Below are 16869 nucleotides of genomic sequence, written 5' to 3'. Positions count from 1 at the left end.
TCATCCAGATTCTGGCTGCAGCCCTGAGTACTTTGCATTCTGTGCACTGAGCTTGCGGCCAGGCTCTCCAGATGTTCCTCATCGTCAGAAGCTGAGCTCCATCAACTCTTTGTCTAACCCTCAGGCTCTCCGGAGTCTCAGGGGCCCCCCTTCCCTCCTGTCCTAACCTCCAGGATGTCTCCGGCTGCTGCTTCTCGTCTGGAGGCTACGATTTGGAGTGTAGCATTTTGAAACCAGTTTATTATATGTTATTACTGAGTACCACCAAAAAAGAAGAAAATAAAGCTCTCTAAAATAGAAGTACCTATCTGCTGTTTTGGTATATATCCGTTTAGACTTCTCTCTTTCTATTTATGTTTGTATGTTTGTGTGTAATTACATAGAAGCATATATAATCATATTTTACATATATTGTAAAGGGGTTATTTTGCAGTACAGTTTTATCACTGGTTTTCTCCAGCAAGGAACAAATTATGGAAATAGATCACAAAACTAAATGTAAAACTATAAAACTTCTAGAAGGAAGCATAAGAGACCATCTTTATGATTTTGGGTTAATAAAAGATGTCTTAGGTAATATACAAAAAGTGTGAACAACACAATAAAAATTTGATGAATGTCAAATTACAAATTTTGCCTTTTAAAATATGCCATTAAGAAATGAAAATACAAGCCACAGGCCAGGACAAAATACACGTAAATCATGTATCCCATAAAGGACCTGATTATAAGAACTTTTACGGCTCAAGAAGACAAACAACCAATAAAAAAAAATTAGCACAAGATTTCAATAGATACTTCAACAAAGAAGATAGAGGAGGGGCGAATAAACACATAGGCACATGTTCAGTATCATTAATCACTAGGAAAGTGCAAATTTGAACCACCCTGACCACTGGCCTACTAGAATGCTGTAACGGAAAAGGTGGATGCACCAGGTGTGGATGAAGCTATGGAGGACCTAGAGCCCTCATGAATTGCTGGTAGGAATATTAAATTGTGCAGCCACTTTGGAAAAAACTTTGTAGTTTCTTTAATTTATGTGCCTGTATGAACCAGCTCTTCCACTCCTAGATATCTGCCTCAAGAGAAGTAAAAACATATGGTCCCGCACAGGCTTTCATATCCAGCCACATTACTCTTGATAGCCAAAAATGAAAGTCTAAAAGTCCAACAGGATGTGATAGATCCTATCCATACAGTGAGATTCAGCAATACGGAAAAAACTTCTGACATTTGTTTTGTTATTTAACACAAAAAAGGTTGAACCTCAACAACATTATGCTAAGTCAATCCAAACACAAAATATCAATAATGTTTGATTCCATTTATATGAAATATGGAGTGATACAAGTATTCAAGAACTGATTGTGGTGGTGACTGCACACCTATCAATTGACTAAGACTCACCGAACAGTTCACTTAAAATGGGTGACTATTTTAAAAAATAGCGAAATCAAAATTTAACAAATTGCAGTTTTCAAAAGCCCTTTGCTATTTGTTTCATTTGATTCTACGAGGTAGATGATGTACCTGTTTTCCAGAAGAGGACATCAAGCACCAGTGATGGTAAATGATTTTCAGGTTTCAGAGCCAATAACTGGCAGACTAGGTGACCACATCCCAGCCTTCGGACCATAGCGCCCCATCTGATAAAATGAGTGAATTTTATGGTATGTAAATTTTTTCTTCATGAAAATGCCTCATGACACATTTTAAAGAACATATCATGAATATCTTTCTATGCATGGAACTTTATTTGCCATCATTTCTTAAAATTGGAACATTGAGACATTCATAAAAATAGAATTGGTCGTGACCACCCAGCGCTCAGCACTTGGCTTCTGTGATCATCCCTTGGCCTGTCTTGGTGCGTCTGTTTCTTACTGCCTGGATTATGTGGAAGCAGGCCCCAGTCATCGTCTCTTCTCCCATAGACACTTTAGTATCCTTATTTGGACGCGATGACCTACCATTCCATTGCTTGTACAGTAAGACGTTAAACTGGTGTTTGATTGTTGGACATTTGGGGTGATTCCTGCACACTGCTTTGGTAAAGGATGCTGCGCAGACACCCCGTGGGGTAAATCTTTGTGTCTGTTCTCAGAGCAGCCATCTAGCTGTTGAACTCAATGACTCCTGCTGGAGGTACCCAAGAACCCTTTTTTATTTAGTGCTTTAAAGTATACTCTGACTTAAAATGTTAACAAGATTCACAGTAAAAGTAGGCCTTAGGTAGTTTTGCTTGTTTCAGGACATAGTGAAATAGCCCAACTGGTTCACTTGCTTTTGTTTGGAAACAAAGGTATTATTATTATTATTATTATTATTATTATTATTATTATTGGTGTTCATTCCCCCCCCCCCCCCCCACACACACCTTTTTTGGTCACATTTGTGATTGGCTTATGAACAAAGCCGTAAGTTTTGTACTGAAGGTCTTTATGAAAGAATACCTTGGCAGTTGTTAGTTCTTCAGTTGTCAGGAAACCCACTCAGTCTCTGCTCTTTGGTGAGAGGGACCTGGGTAGAGAGGAGCCTTGCGGTGCCCCCAGAGACCGGGGCCCTAGGGTGCTGCTTAGCCTATCTTCCCCTGGTGGGACACCCTGTGTGGGGGGTGCCAGGGGAGCATTGGGCCTGCGAGCCCCAGGTGGGGAGGAGCCTGGAGGGGCGAAGGGGCAGGTGATCTCAGGCCCTGACAGGGCACCCAAGGGAGGAGCAGCTGGAGGACCCTCTGGTTGAGTGTTGCAGGAAGATTGCAGGTTAGGTGATGGGGTGGGCTCTGTGTAGAAGGTTGGAAGCATGAAATGGGCAAGATTGTTTAAAGAAACCACATCTCCATTCTGAGTAAGGTATTTTGTGTAACTTCTTGAGTGTAAGGAGAAACTGAGTCTAGCGAGGCCGTGGCTCCTCTGAGGCCACATGGGTCATTGTTGAGTGAACTCCTACCAGATGGTGGTATGTGTGTCCTGCTGTCCCCATGCGTTCCCCACCCCCCCCCCCACCCCTGTTGTAGGCCTCCTCATTGACCCCATTTGGAGCCTGTTGTTTGGCCACCTGTACTTAGCCTCTGACACTGCTGTCTGGACTCCTTTAACTTAGCACACGTTTATCAGGGCCACTGCTGGTCTCGTTTTCCCAGACCTGTTGAGACCATTGAGAGGTCTTTTTGCAGTATTTGTTTCTTCTAAATCTCTTTCAAGCATTTTGGAAACAGTGCTTTCTTGCTTTGTAATTATTTGAGGGGAAAACCATGGAAGAAGAAGGAAATAGCCAAATTTTTATTTCAACATGAATCATATATATTATCACCCTTATTTTTTCTTCAATTATAACAGTATAATTCTAAAGTGCCAGCCGACTCTCTTCAGCTTTGTTTGTGGTCCAGTAGTTCTGAATTAGATTATAATTAAAAATTGAAGTCAGCAAACATGAAGTGGATATCCAGGAGTGCTCTCTACTTGTCGCTGTGTTCTGTGCTCCTAACCCTTTGCCTGCCGCTCATCAGTGCTTTCCTTTCTGGCTGCTCTCCGCAGTCCTGCCTAGGACTCTGTCATGAGCTCTCAGGCCAAAGCTGGGGTCTGTTCCCTTGACATTTTGGGGATGGTGGCCACTGGTAGCCATACCACTAAGGGAATCAGAGCTTTTGAGGATTCCCTGTGCCCGAAGAAAAAATTCATGTTAACTAATTTTCTGATTTTTTGACTTCATTTTCCTTTGACTTTCCAATGAGAACTATTGGTTGTGGTTAGACCAGTGCCTGATAGTTGTAACAGCTATGAGAATCATTTCCTCAGAATGATCCCTGGGAGGAATCCAGGAGATGGATGTTTACTGTCTCAGAAAGAACCATCATCTCAAAGATTGGCTGTATGTAAAGATGAACGGGTAATGCTAAAGGACCTACAAAATGCTTAATGTGAATTGTGAGTACTCTAGGACTATCTGTAAACCTACCTGGCTTGAAGCACATGGTCTGAAAAGGTTGACTATTACTGACTTTAAATGTACCAACAACATAAGCAGTTGTGATTATTGTGGACTTGCTCCTGCTGTGAACTCACCTGTGGTAGAATGTACTCACTCATACATGAATCTAAACCGTGAAACGTGCGCTTGCCTGGCTCAGTCCACAGAGAATGCTACACTTGATCTTCAGGTTGTAAGTTCGAGCCCCACATTGGGTGTAGGGATTACTTAAAAATCTTTTAAAAATAATAAAATGTGAAACAGTGGAATATTTTGCCCTGTCTGAAGGTATTCAGTATACTAGAACCAGCATTTTCCACGTGAAGCATATATAGGACTTTCCTGTGCAGAGCCTCTTATATTCATTTTTATTATGCAAATTTAAGATATGCTCTTTAGCATCTGGTAAGAACAATCTTTTTGTGACATATGTCTGCCCTTGGCTAAATTGGAATGCAGATGTGATTTTAAACAGATTTTTTTAATAGATAGATGTTTAAGGAACGATGTGAAAATCTTTTTTTTTTTTTTTAATTTTCTGATCAAATCAGTACTGTAAGGGCAAATTTTTCCCAATGGGATAAAAGGTATAAGGAGAAATATAACAGCTGAAGGTAAAATAGTGGTTTAAGTGGATTGGTTATGCTCATGTGGAGTTCTCAGAATGGAAGAATCAGAAATAGTTAGGGCACCTGGGTGGCACAGTTAGGCATTCAACTCTTGGTTTCAGCTCAGGTTGTGATCTCAGGGTGTGATATCCAGCCCCTAGTCAAACTCTGTGCTGAGCACACAGCCTGCCTGAGATTCTCTTCCTCTCTTTGCCCCTCCTGCTTATGCATGCGCTCTTCTCTCTCTCCCAATTAAAAAAAAAAAAATCAGAAATAGTTAACATGGGCAGATGGAACTGGCAGGGTTCTGGGGGCCAGGAAGGCCTCTCTGCCCATCGGATGGGCCCAGGCCCCTGTTGTGTGGAGTCCCAGGGGGCACAGCGGACCAGCCTCACTGTGCCTGATGGACTGAATAGAGGGTGCAAGTACTGACTGTATCCTTAGATGTCTTTCTTATATAAAAGGCTCTCGGTCAGTACATGTATCTGTTGAATGCTCAGTATGTGGTGTGAGGGAGTGACGTGTGCAGAGAAGCCTACTTGGTGATTCCTTGTGACGGGATAGAATTCTCATGAAACACAAGAAGGTGCTTTTGATATTTTATTCTCTGCTGTCAAAAGGATTATTAATAATGTACTAAAGAAGCAGCTTGATATTATTAGTATAGTCCTTAATCTGTGACCAGGAAAAATGGAAAACAAAGGAAAAACCAAACCCCGACTTCTCCCCTAATTGGCTACAATCTTTATTCTTTGGATGTATTCTCTCTGACATCCATTATTTGAATGTGGACTGTACAGAAATCAGTATATAGGAGAGGAATGACCTGATTTTTTTTTTTTTTAGGTAAAAGATTGATACTCAAGTTTTAAGTATTTTAAACCATCAGTTTGAATGGTTTGTTTTAAACGATGTTTTGCTGCGTGTACTCTTCATTTGCTCATAATACCACTTTAAATACAAATGTAAAAGTGACATCTGTTCTTAACATTACTATTAAAAAAATCTTAATCTTGTTTCTTGGTTTGGCCGCCTCCTACCTTCATCTTGAAAGGAAAGCGACTGCTCTTTGTGAGAGCTTATGTCATAGTCGTTAGTCTCTGAAGACATTCAACACTGACTCTCAGAAGGCCCTGGCATGGCAACTTCCTTTCCCACCCAGACGAGTGCACACACATGCACAGACACGTGTAAACGCTCAGACACAGGCACGCTCACACAAGTGCACACATGCACTCATACATGCAGACACGCTCACCGCTTAGGCATGCGCACAGATGTGCACACACTCAGACATGCGCACACACATGCTCAGACACACGCTCAGATGTGCACGCACACACATGCTTAGAGGTGTGAATGCTCTCAGATACGTGCACACATGTTCAGACACATACACACACTCAGATACACACATGTGCTGCTGTCCATGAATTCATGTGTCAGGCACTGGGTGGGGGGGTGTTATACAAAGCCTTTCTGAAGTTTAAATGCAAGCTGAATAGCAGGGGTGCCAGTGGAAGGGCTGGAGCAGGCAGGTAAGAATTGTTGGCATTACTGAAGAAAAAAGAAAGCTCATTCTCCCTGAACTCCTGAGAGACATAGAAAATGCCTCACGAGCAGGGTACACTGCATCTGTTGACTGTAGCTGGGAAGATGGGGTTTGCTTCATTTTTAAATTTACAGATTGTATTTAATGTTGATTTGGGTCAGATGTTTTGAGAAGGTGATTCTGATGACTTTTATGTGTGCAGTACTCATTCATTTATTTTCTAGCAACCAAATACCAAATAGGCGAGCTGTATTTTCAGTGCTCGATTAGTTTAGTGACACAGTTTAGCCTAACAGCCTGATCTTCTCATTTAGAATCCCTTGCTTCCAACCCAAGAAAGGTTTGCATGCTACTGAGCAGTGGTAACAGTGTGTGTTAGGGGAATTCAGAGCAGGGGAGAAGTTCTTCCTCCTGGAGGTTGTGTGTTTTGTGCAAATAACCCAACAAGCACTGGTACGGATGCGAGGGAAACCAGTTGGCTTTGTTCTTGTGAATATCGTACTTTAAATTGAGGCAGAAGGATTCCTGTGAGTGGAATGAAGAGGAAGGAAGATGCACTTTTCCCCTCCTTTCTCTCTCCTGTTCCTTCCTCCCTCCTCTTTTTCCCTCCTTCCTCTTCCTCCCTCCCTTTTAAAAATAAACATTAACCTTATAACGAACTCTATCTGCTAGCAGAGGAGAGCATACTATCCTAGGAGGCTTGGGCGCTGTGTTCTCCCCACTTGAATAATTCACTTACAAAAGTTAGTTGCGTTTCTTTCAAACTGGTTTATTCCGGGTGTGCTTTTTACAGTCTGCATATAATGCAATTAAATGTTATCTGAGTGTTTCAGACATGAGTGGGAAAAGAAAATATTGCTGTAAAAGCTAATTTGAATGATTTGGGAAGATTGATAAAGGCAGTCCATTTAAAATAAACTGTCAAGTGTGGAAGAGACCACTATAAATATAAGCATTCCACCGTTAACATTTCCTTAGGGGGTCTCTGTAGTTTAACACCATTTCAGGGTGAATACTAGAATTGGCATATGAGAGTGTGTGCTGGTGAGATAGTAAGAACATCCCATCCTTTTGAGATTCATACTCAAAGGAAAGACCTTAGCCCAGGTCTGAAGATGACTGCAGGAGGCAGTGCCCTCTGAGTGGACCTGGTATAGTGCGTAAAGTGTCCCTATTGAACAGGAGGAGGAAAGAAACAGAGACTTAACTTGCATTTAGAGACTTAACTTGCATCTTTTTAAAGGCTTTCTGCTTTAACTGACTTCGTTTAAAAATCAGCTGACCAAAGACTAGTGATTTATTGAGAAAAGAGGGCTTCTGCCCCTGATGGAGACTCTCATGATGTGGGGAGCATCAGCAGTGAGCTCCTGTTAGAAGGCCGTCCGTTTCCCTGCTTGAATCACACACGTAGAGAACTAGAGGAGGACTGGGTGGACTGGCCATCATGAAGGCTGAAAATGACTTTAGTGTCACTTGTCCTCTGGCTAACAGGGCAGACCAGTAAGCTTCAGGTGTTCATGACCACATGAATTTCCAGGCCTAATCAAAAAGGATTCCATTGGTTACCTAAGAAGAATGACTAGAGATTGTGTGGTCCTTTCATGGGTGGGGAAACTGAGGCTGTTTGTCCAAGTCTTACAGGTGTGTTTGGCTGTGCTAAAAACCAGAAATCAATCTTCTTGTCCCCTTATTTTACCTGGTTATTTTTTATTTTTATTTTATTTTTATTTTTTTATTTTTAATTTTTTATTTATTTATGATAGTCACAGAGAGAGAGAGAGAGGCAGAGACATAGGCAGAGGGAGAAGCAGGCTCCATGCACCGGGAGCCTGATGTGGGATTCGATCCCGGGTCTCCAGGATCGCGCCCTGGGCCAAAGGCAGGCGCCAAACCGCTGCGCCACCCAGGGATCCCCTGGTTATTTTTTAATAGATGGATTAAACTGAGGGGTATGTTTCAGTTTGGATGAGGGCCTCACTGATTTGTCTATATCATCAGCCAGTGCTAGTGTATAGTTAAGGGTGTATCCTATTTGTTTCTGACCAAAGTGAAGGAGGTAATGAGACATATCCTATGTCAAATCATTATGCCTTACTCACTGATTTCAAGTCAGCAGTATGGTGATTTTTTTCCCTTTTACATTAAAAAAATACATTATTTATAGTGATTTTAAAACCTTGGGAGGAAGAAAGTAAAATGATGAGACATTTATTTTTGATGAGAATTAATCTTATATATTTGGTTTTTACCATGTATAATTTGAAAAGGAAGCTACAATGCTCAGAATGGAGAAATTAATTTACATAATAGCCTAGATTTTCTGCATGTATACATTAAAAAAGATGACTTGGAGTTTGTCTTACTAGCTTTTAATTTGGGGATCCCAGATCTTAATTATATCTTTTTTTTAATTAAAGATTTTATTTATTTATTCATGAGAGACAGAGAGAGAGAGAGAGGCAAGAGACACAGGCAGAGGGAGCAGCAGGCTCCATGCAGGGAGCCTGACGTGGGACTGGATCCCGGGACATGGGATCATGCCCTGGGTCGAAGGCAGGCACTTAACCACTGAGCCACCCAGGTGTCCCAGTCTTGTTCCTTCTAAATAGGCAACGGAGTTTTTTTTTTTTTTTTCTTATTTAATTTTTTTAAGTAGGCTGCACATCCAATGCAGAGCCCAACGTGGGGCTTGAACTCATGACCCTGAGATTAAAACCTGAGCCTATATCAAGAGTTAACGCTTAACCAAATGAGCCACTCAGGTACCCCGGCAATGGAGTTTTGATAGAAGATAGTTTTGAGAACTGGTCATTGATTTATGCTGATTTGGTTATTTTCTTAATTTGTAATTTAGTGATTAAGAACTTGTGTTCTGGGGTCAGCTTTTAATCCCATCCCCTCTGGTCTATAGCTGTTTGATTGGAGGCATGTAACTTTCCTTTTCTTCACTGAACCAGGAGCAGCAATTGTATCTGCTTCTTGGTGTTAATGAGGACTCAGCGAGAGAAGCCATGCAGAGCTTGGCTTGTAGCAGCAGCATCACAAAGGTTGGCTCTTCGGGTTATGACAGTGACTTTCTCTTTGTCGTGGTTGTGGGCAGCATGCAGCTTTTCCTTCCATGAGTTTGTCAGAGTTCTCTCAGCCTGCCCTCTGCACCTTGCCCCATGTTCTGGTTTGATGGTGGAAATACTGCAGATGCTGTTCTCCAGTTACAGATGGTCGTGACACCCTAGACTGAGCCTGTCCAGGGCCATCCATAGATTCACACTTGGCTAATCATTATTAGTTTTGCCCGCTCACTTATTTGTATGGTTATTTGAAAAGAGGTGATATTTCAAACAAGATTTTCTTTCTTTCTTTTTTTTAAGATTTTACTCATTTGAGAGAGAGAATAGAGCACGAGCAGGGGGAAGAGGGAAAAGCAGGCTCCCTGTTGAGCAGGGAGCCCAATGCGGGGCTCGATCTCAGGACCCCAGGATCATGACCTGAGCTGAAGGCAGATGCTTAACCAGCTGAGCCACCCAGCTCACTCAGAGCTGAATGGGCATTGGAGTGTGGATGATCTCTTAGAAATAACTCGTGACCCAGATTATCATATTGCCAACACCGAGGTATCTTTTTCACGAATGGGCTTTTCTTCCAGTGCATCGCGTGAACTTCTGTAAGGTGGGCGTTAGCCATACCGCTTGATTTTAAAGACCCTGTCTATCGTATGGCATACGGTTAATTGTGTAATTCCATTTGGCATGTACTAGTACAGGAACAGTATAAAGGTTTGCTTTTCTTTTAAGATTTTATTTTTTAAGTAATCTCTGTGCCCAATGTGAGATTCGAACTCACAACCCTGAGACCAAGAGTTGCATGCTCTACCAACTGAGCCAAACAGGCACTCCCAGCATGTTTATCTTTTAACATGATTCAGTGAATTGCCGGAAACTACCTGAACGTGCCCTAAATGGGTTAGTACATTTGTTTCTCCTCTCTTCTCATCATGGGCCCATTTGTCTTACTTACACAAATCCTGGGGTAGTCTTGCCCCAGGTCCCATGGCTGGAGAGGTGAAGTAGCATTCTAGTCAAGCATCGTGACCTGGAGCCAGGCTCTTACCTGTTGGGCCACCTCTCTTGAGATGGCGGAAGCAATCAGAAATCCCCTGTGGGATGCAGAGGATTGTTGGGGCCACCTGGGTTCATGGGGCCAGTGGGGTGAACTGCCTTGGACATTTGGCTAGAGGACCAGATTGTGCATCCTTTTTCCAGTATTGGACACCAGGGTGTTAAATGGGATAGACATATAGGGTCTTCATGGTGCCTCTGTTTTGGTGTATTTTACATACATCATTCCTCTTATTTTTGACTTAAGGATGTTCATTATTAAGATTGCCAGGAATTAAAAAAACAAAACAGAACCCTAGATGCCTGCCAGTATCGGGTGTGCAGTGGTTAAACCCTGGCCATTCAGTGTCCACTCTTTCAGACATCCTAACTCTGTCTTGTTACATGACTGCCAGAAGGGTTCACGGGTAGGAAAGATGATCCCTCATTTGTAATCTCTGTGGGTCCCTCTCTTACCATCAGTCATGACCCTTCCCACCACCCTTCTCTCTCTCCTTCTTAGGAGGGGTGAGAGTGTTTTATTTACATATACACATATCATCATTATTGTCTCTCCCCAGCACACACATCCCCAGGTGTACAGTGTGCACAGGTTGGGAATTAGGGTTCCAGTGCATTGCTTTCTTCAGCCACCTGACCTCAAATGTAGTTTGCTCAGCCATAGATGCGCTCAGTTGTTCAAATTAGATTTCTTTTTTTTGTTTAAAGATTTTATTTATTTATTCATGAGAGACACAGAACAAGAGAGAGAGGGAGAGAGAGAGAGAGGCAGAGACACAGGCAGAGGAGAAGCAGGCTCCATACAGGGAGCCTGACGTGGGGCTCGATCCCAGGTCTCCAGGATCACGCCCTGGGCTGAAGGCAACGCCAAACCGCTGAGCCACCCGGACTGCCCTAGATTTCTGATTTATAGGAAAATTGTCTTCTCTCAAAGATGACAAGGGCATACTTGACCACATTCATTAGAACATGGTAAAGGTAAACCATGTGCAGCTATTTCAAATATGAGTAACATTTCAGAAGTTCTGGGGCCCATGGTGGCCACAGCCCCAGCAGGGCATGTCCACAGGATACGTGGTCACAACAGGTCCCTTTCTCATTGAGAATCTCCTATTGTGAAAGGCAGTCTAAAAATAGCTTCTTTTTCTGTATTACTAATGCTAATAATGTGAGATAGTCTCAGGTTTGGGAAAATATGAAATGAATGAATGACATTTATGAATTTGAAATCAAACATTCCTAAAACATTCAGTAACTTCTAGGAACAAGAACAGTTCTTATTCCGAACAAAGGTATTTCTTAAATGAACAAAGGTATTTTTAATCTGTTGATTTTTATTTTATTTTATTTTAATTTTTTTAAAGATTTTATTTATTTATTCATGAAAGACACACACACACACACACTGAGAGAGAGAGAGAGAGAGAGGCAGGCAGAGGGAGAAGCAGGCTCCATGCAGGGAACCCTATGTGGGACTCGATCCAGGTGGGCCAAAGGCAGGTGCTAAACCGCTGAGCCACCCAGGGATCCAATCTGTTGATTCTTAATATAACTATTATCTGTGTCTCTTGGGGGAAGAGGAAGATTCTCATTTACCTTCTCCAAACAGGTCGGATTTTTAAATCTAACTTGAAAAGTAAATAAGAGTCATCCATGGGGACATGTTTTCAGTTTATCACATTCAGTCACTAGCTTCGGTAGGAAATTACATGGAACACAAGCTTACTGTTTTAATAAAGAGTATTTGGTATCTTCTTCCTTAATAGATTATGTAAGTAAAGATGTGCACCCCCTCCTGGTGTTCAGTATGTGGAGCATGGGTCTGGCCCTGTGCTTTCAGCCTCCTGCTGTGTGGTCTCTGGGGAGCGCTTGCCCTTCCTTGTGTCACTGACCCACTGCGATAGATAATTGGGATGATTTGATGAAGTTGTCATGTAAAGAAGTTAGGACGGTTGGTGCCTGGTAAGTGTCCAATTATTGCTAAAGTAATGTTCATTATTTTATTATAAAACCACAGTGACACACATAAGAAGGTTGATATTAAGACCCTAAAAAGAAATGTTCCAATGCTGTGACATTATTTAATTTGAAAAAGAAAAATAACCTTTTCAGTGATTGGCACCCAAGGACCTGAGCTGACCGACTCTCTGAGAATCAGGTATACCACAGAAGTGATGGTGAAATACAGAAACTGAGCAGAGTAGTTGGTAGGGGAAAATAACGTCTCTGCCCACCTTGAAGTGTGGGGAGTGTCCTGTGGCCAGGGCTGTGCTGAAGGTGCTCCCAGCGGCTGCAGCCTCCTGGCGGCCCCTGCTGGCTTGGGCCCAGTGGTCTTCACAGCCTGCCGAATGGAGGCCACGTCTAGCCCAGCACCCAGCCGGGGCTCCAGCCTGAGCTACTGTCCTTTTCCTGGGCCTTGCCCTGGGCATCGTGAGTGCTGGCGAGCCATGGGAAATGGTGATTTCAAAAGCTGATGAACTTTCGGAGATGAGTAGAATCCTACAAGAAGGACTGGCACTGTTGGGGTGGGAGCTGTGTGTCAGGCCACAGTGCCCCAGAGAGTAGGAAAGCTCCTTCTGGAGCCTTGCTTTGGCTTCTGTGAGCTAGTGCTTTGTTATTCAGAATGTTCTGCTGGGGGTCTTCTGTCCTTTTCAGGGCCTGGAAGAGATTTGCTTGTTTCCACCCCATCCCCACCAGTGCCCGTGGGTGTGCTGTCCCCTTAGGTTTGGATGCTTCTGGCACAGTTTTGGTCGATACGAGCAGACCCTCCTGGTTTGAGGATTCTGATTCTGCAAGTCTCTTCACCATCCTTGGGTGGTACTGTCCTGCAGAGTACCCTGGGGTGGCTGCGAGCCTGCAGTGATGGATCATAGACATGAGCAGCATCCGAAGCCCACAGAATCTTTGGGTTGGGGCTCAGGACTCTGCCGTGTGCTGGGATCTCTGTGTGAAAACCAAACTAATACTGAAGAACCACTTCTGGAGGAAATAAAATAGACTGGTATTTTTTCAGCAGATTGTTACTGACATTTCTAAAAAAAAAAAAATAAGAGTAGATTAAAATAAAATAGTACAGGAAATATCAAAGTTCATTGCACATACCCAGGGTTATTTTGTGAGACTGAAAAATCTGTATGTATGACATGTGCTCCAGTTTGGTTACATTGTAGAATGTATTTTTTTTTTTACTGTGGGTCAAGGTCAGTGAAGTTTGAAAGCCAGTAGAGTAGATGTTGGCTCTGGGTTCCCACTCCTCCCAGCATCCTTCTGTATTGTTTGCAGCCGGTTGTCTATGCCACAGCCAGGAAATGAGCTACTTTGTGAGGAACATCAAAAATAAAAGATGTGGGGAAGAAGCTTTTAATCCATCCTTGGCAGTGGGTCTCAAATTTCAGTGCACATTTGAATATCCTAGGGAAATGAGTAAAATGCAGCCACTGTTCCAGACCTTCTGTCTCAGAATCTATGAGGCAGGGCGTAGGATTCTGCATTTTAAGTTAAGTGTGTCCCATATGATTCTGAGGCTGGTGTCTGTGGAACTGGAACCACCGTTTAAGAAGTATGGATGGGCCTGTGCAGGCACTTTATGTGTTATGTTTTAAACCTTGTAACAAATCTGTGAGGTGCCCCCCCCCCCTTTTTTTTTTTACAAATAAGGACATTGCAGCCACATTGATTTGATATGGTGATTTGTATGATGTCCCAGAGATGCTAAGGGCCCAGGTCAGCCCTCCCTTTTTGGAGGGAATCAAGTGGCATGAGATGTAATTGGGGGATTGATCTTATGGGATAAAAGCTGTTTAAAATAATGACAGTTTTATTTTATTTTATTTTATTTTATTTTATTTTAATTTTTATTTATTTATTTATTTATTTATTTATTTATTTATTTATTTATTTATTTATTTATTTATTTATTGACAGTTTTAGAAAGAAGAGTGGGCATGAAGCATTTTGTCTTGGAAGGAGATCTTGTTACTGCTGCTTCCAGGGCAGCTTGTAGACCCCTGTCTTCTGTGAGTGGACCCAGGCTAGGAGAGGCCAGAGCACAGATGGGTGGGCCGTCCCGGTGGTGCAGGACGCCCCTGCAGGAGAGCGCCAGCTCTGGGCGCTTAGGTGGTGTCTTCGCTTTTTGGGCTCTCTGCTTCCTTCATAAAACCGGAGGGTTGTAGGACAGCATCCATGCCTGAGCGTGCTTCCAGATTGCAAATCCTGTGGCTTTATCTTTGGAAAGGTATTATTTCCTGTCTCCTACCCTGCCAGAGATACTGCGTGGCTAAACAAAATGTAAAGAAGTGTTCTGAGCCCCGCGGGGAGTCACCCACTGGAAAACTGACGCCCAGTTCAGTTCCGGCTGTGAGACACAGCGAGCCCCTCCCGAGGGAGCCCCTCCCGGCGGACCCCCTCCCCGGGAAGCCCCTCCTGGTGCACCTTCCTGGCGGACCCCTCCTAGCGGAGCCTCTCCCCGGGAAGCCCCTCCTGGCGGCCCCCTCCCGGCGGCCCCCTCCCGGGGCAGCCCCTCCTGGGGGACGGCTCTGCTTCACGGTGCGAGGCTCCACCGCCTTACAGCCCGCCCTTGGTCTCCTGTCCATCATGCCAGCGCTGCACCGGTGCTCGGCTCAAGGCTGCACCCTCTAGCACCGCACAGCTGCAACTTCATCCCCTTATGTGAAGAGAGGGAGGATGGTTATCTTTCAAGAGGAGGCAGCTGCTTCTGATAGGGTGTGAGTGGGAAGTTCTCTCCACTTGGCTTTGTGAGAACCAGGGAAATGGTCACGTTTCCAGGAAGCAGGGCTGGTACTGTGTGGCTGTGCATTTTGTAGCCCTAAAAAGGCGCTTTATTTTTAACTTGAAGGTTATCATTTCCCTCACTGTCTCTGGCATATGGACTTCCTTCTCTTTTTAAATGTGTGACATTTTATGCTCAAATTCTCAAATAATTTTAGTCTTAATCTAAGTTGAATTATAGAGATACATATCCTCCTAAAATACAACTTTACAATCATTCAGTGCTTAATATACCCAAACCCTTGACTTGGATCTGCAAGTGATTACATTTGCTATCCTGGAGAGTAAGAGAGACGGAACCCGCATTTGGCCTGAACATCGTATTTACAAAGGTAAATGTTTTTCAGGCATACCTTGCAGCCATATTCTTTGATTTCCCACTAAATCACATTTTTGCTTTGAAAATTTACATGTTTAATGTTAATGTTTGTCTACTTCTTGATTTTTTTTTTATGCAAGAAGAAACAGTAATTATCATATATTGATTTTCAGAAAGTATGTGAGGCCAGTATCCTATTTCAACCTCAGGTTAACCATATCACCATTGCTTATTTTAAGTAGAAATTCCAGCATTTGTCTTTCTTTTTTATTTATTTATTTATTTATTTATTTATTTATTTATTTATTATTTTTTTTTCATTTGTCTTTCTTATAGAATTTATAATGGAGCAGAGCTGATGAGTTACAAGCTGCTTCAGAACTTAGGCTGCTCCTGGAGTAACAGGAGGTACAGCTATGTTAACCTCTGATCTTTTGGTGAAGACAGAATAAAGTGAAGTACATGCTAAAAGCGATGCCGAAGATGATGTCTATAATGTTAGCACCATCCTAAAAGTTTGCTTTTATCCTATTTTTAAAGGATAGAGGGTACCTTTGAAGGATGGCTGGCTGCATGCTTTTATGGATGAGCTACAAGTCACTGGCAGGCAATACCAAACAAAAAATAAGTGAGATTTATGGAAAAAACAGAATGGAAGGAATCCATAAGTAAAATACATCTCAGCAGACAAAACTGATTGCCTTTGAGCTATTTTCTGGGGGCTTGACCCTAATGCATCCAGATATGGAAGTGGTAACTGTGGAAGAATAATAAAGACTCAGGAAATAGGACTTGCCATCAATTTTTAAATGAAAGAGAAAATAGAATACCAGAATGTTAAGCATGTATATAGGTTAAGATTTGTAACATTATGTTAAGTATAAATGTGTATTTTTGATATGTGTAAAAACTAAAGTCTGTGAATTAAAAATTGGTCTTTAAACTCTGAGCCTGTGTCCTTATTTCTAAGAGTTAAGGGCTTGTGCTCTATCATCATCTCGAACATAGAGGTATGAAGCAGTTTTCATTATTTGTAAAAGCCACAGGTTACTGAAAGCATGGAGTGTTTCCTTAAGTTTTGCGTGAATTGTACAGAATTGGTGTGGAGTTGTCGACTCATCAAAAACATTTAGCTGGCTATTGTGTGGATGGGGTGAGATTGGTTGGGCAGATGGGAGGGAGGAGATTGGGCACACTTCTCTGAGAAAAGAATAAAAAGCAGGTGGAATTAGGTCTGTGGAACCCAGAACTAACTTAGGTGCCTGTATGTCTGTTGCCGTGTTAGCAGGTCACCACAAACTCAGCACTTGTTCTCTCCCACTCTGGATAGGCCAGGCACCTGGCCACAGGGTGGCTGAGTTCTCTGCTCAGTGTCTCTTGGGTGAGCTCAGGGCTGGGCTGCCATCTCCCCCGAAACTCAGGGTCCTTTTCGTGTTCATGCATGCTGTTGGCAGGATACACTTCATGCTGCTTGAAGGATCGAGGCCCCCGTTTCCTTGCTTGTTGTTGGCTGATGGG

General features: G+C 42.8%; 1 protein-coding gene and 1 long non-coding RNA gene across 6 annotated transcripts in view; both read left to right on the top strand.

Moving 5' to 3' along the window:
* LOC118353280 (uncharacterized) overlaps window positions 1-300 on the top strand; it is a 28614-nt gene extending 28314 nt beyond the window's left edge. Inside the window, exon 2 of the long non-coding RNA XR_007408078.1 lies at window positions 9-300. This is a non-coding gene — a long non-coding RNA (uncharacterized LOC118353280). The remainder of the gene's footprint in view (window positions 1-8) is intronic.
* Window positions 1-16869, top strand: part of TRIO (trio Rho guanine nucleotide exchange factor) — a 354351-nt gene that overhangs the window by 59926 nt on the left and 277556 nt on the right. The window lies entirely within an intron of this gene.

This window comes from Canis lupus, chromosome 34 (assembly GCF_003254725.2).
Source record: "Canis lupus dingo isolate Sandy chromosome 34, ASM325472v2, whole genome shotgun sequence".
In the NCBI taxonomy this organism is placed as follows: domain Eukaryota; kingdom Metazoa; phylum Chordata; class Mammalia; order Carnivora; family Canidae; genus Canis; species Canis lupus.
This window is presented reverse-complemented; position numbering and strand designations above follow the sequence as displayed.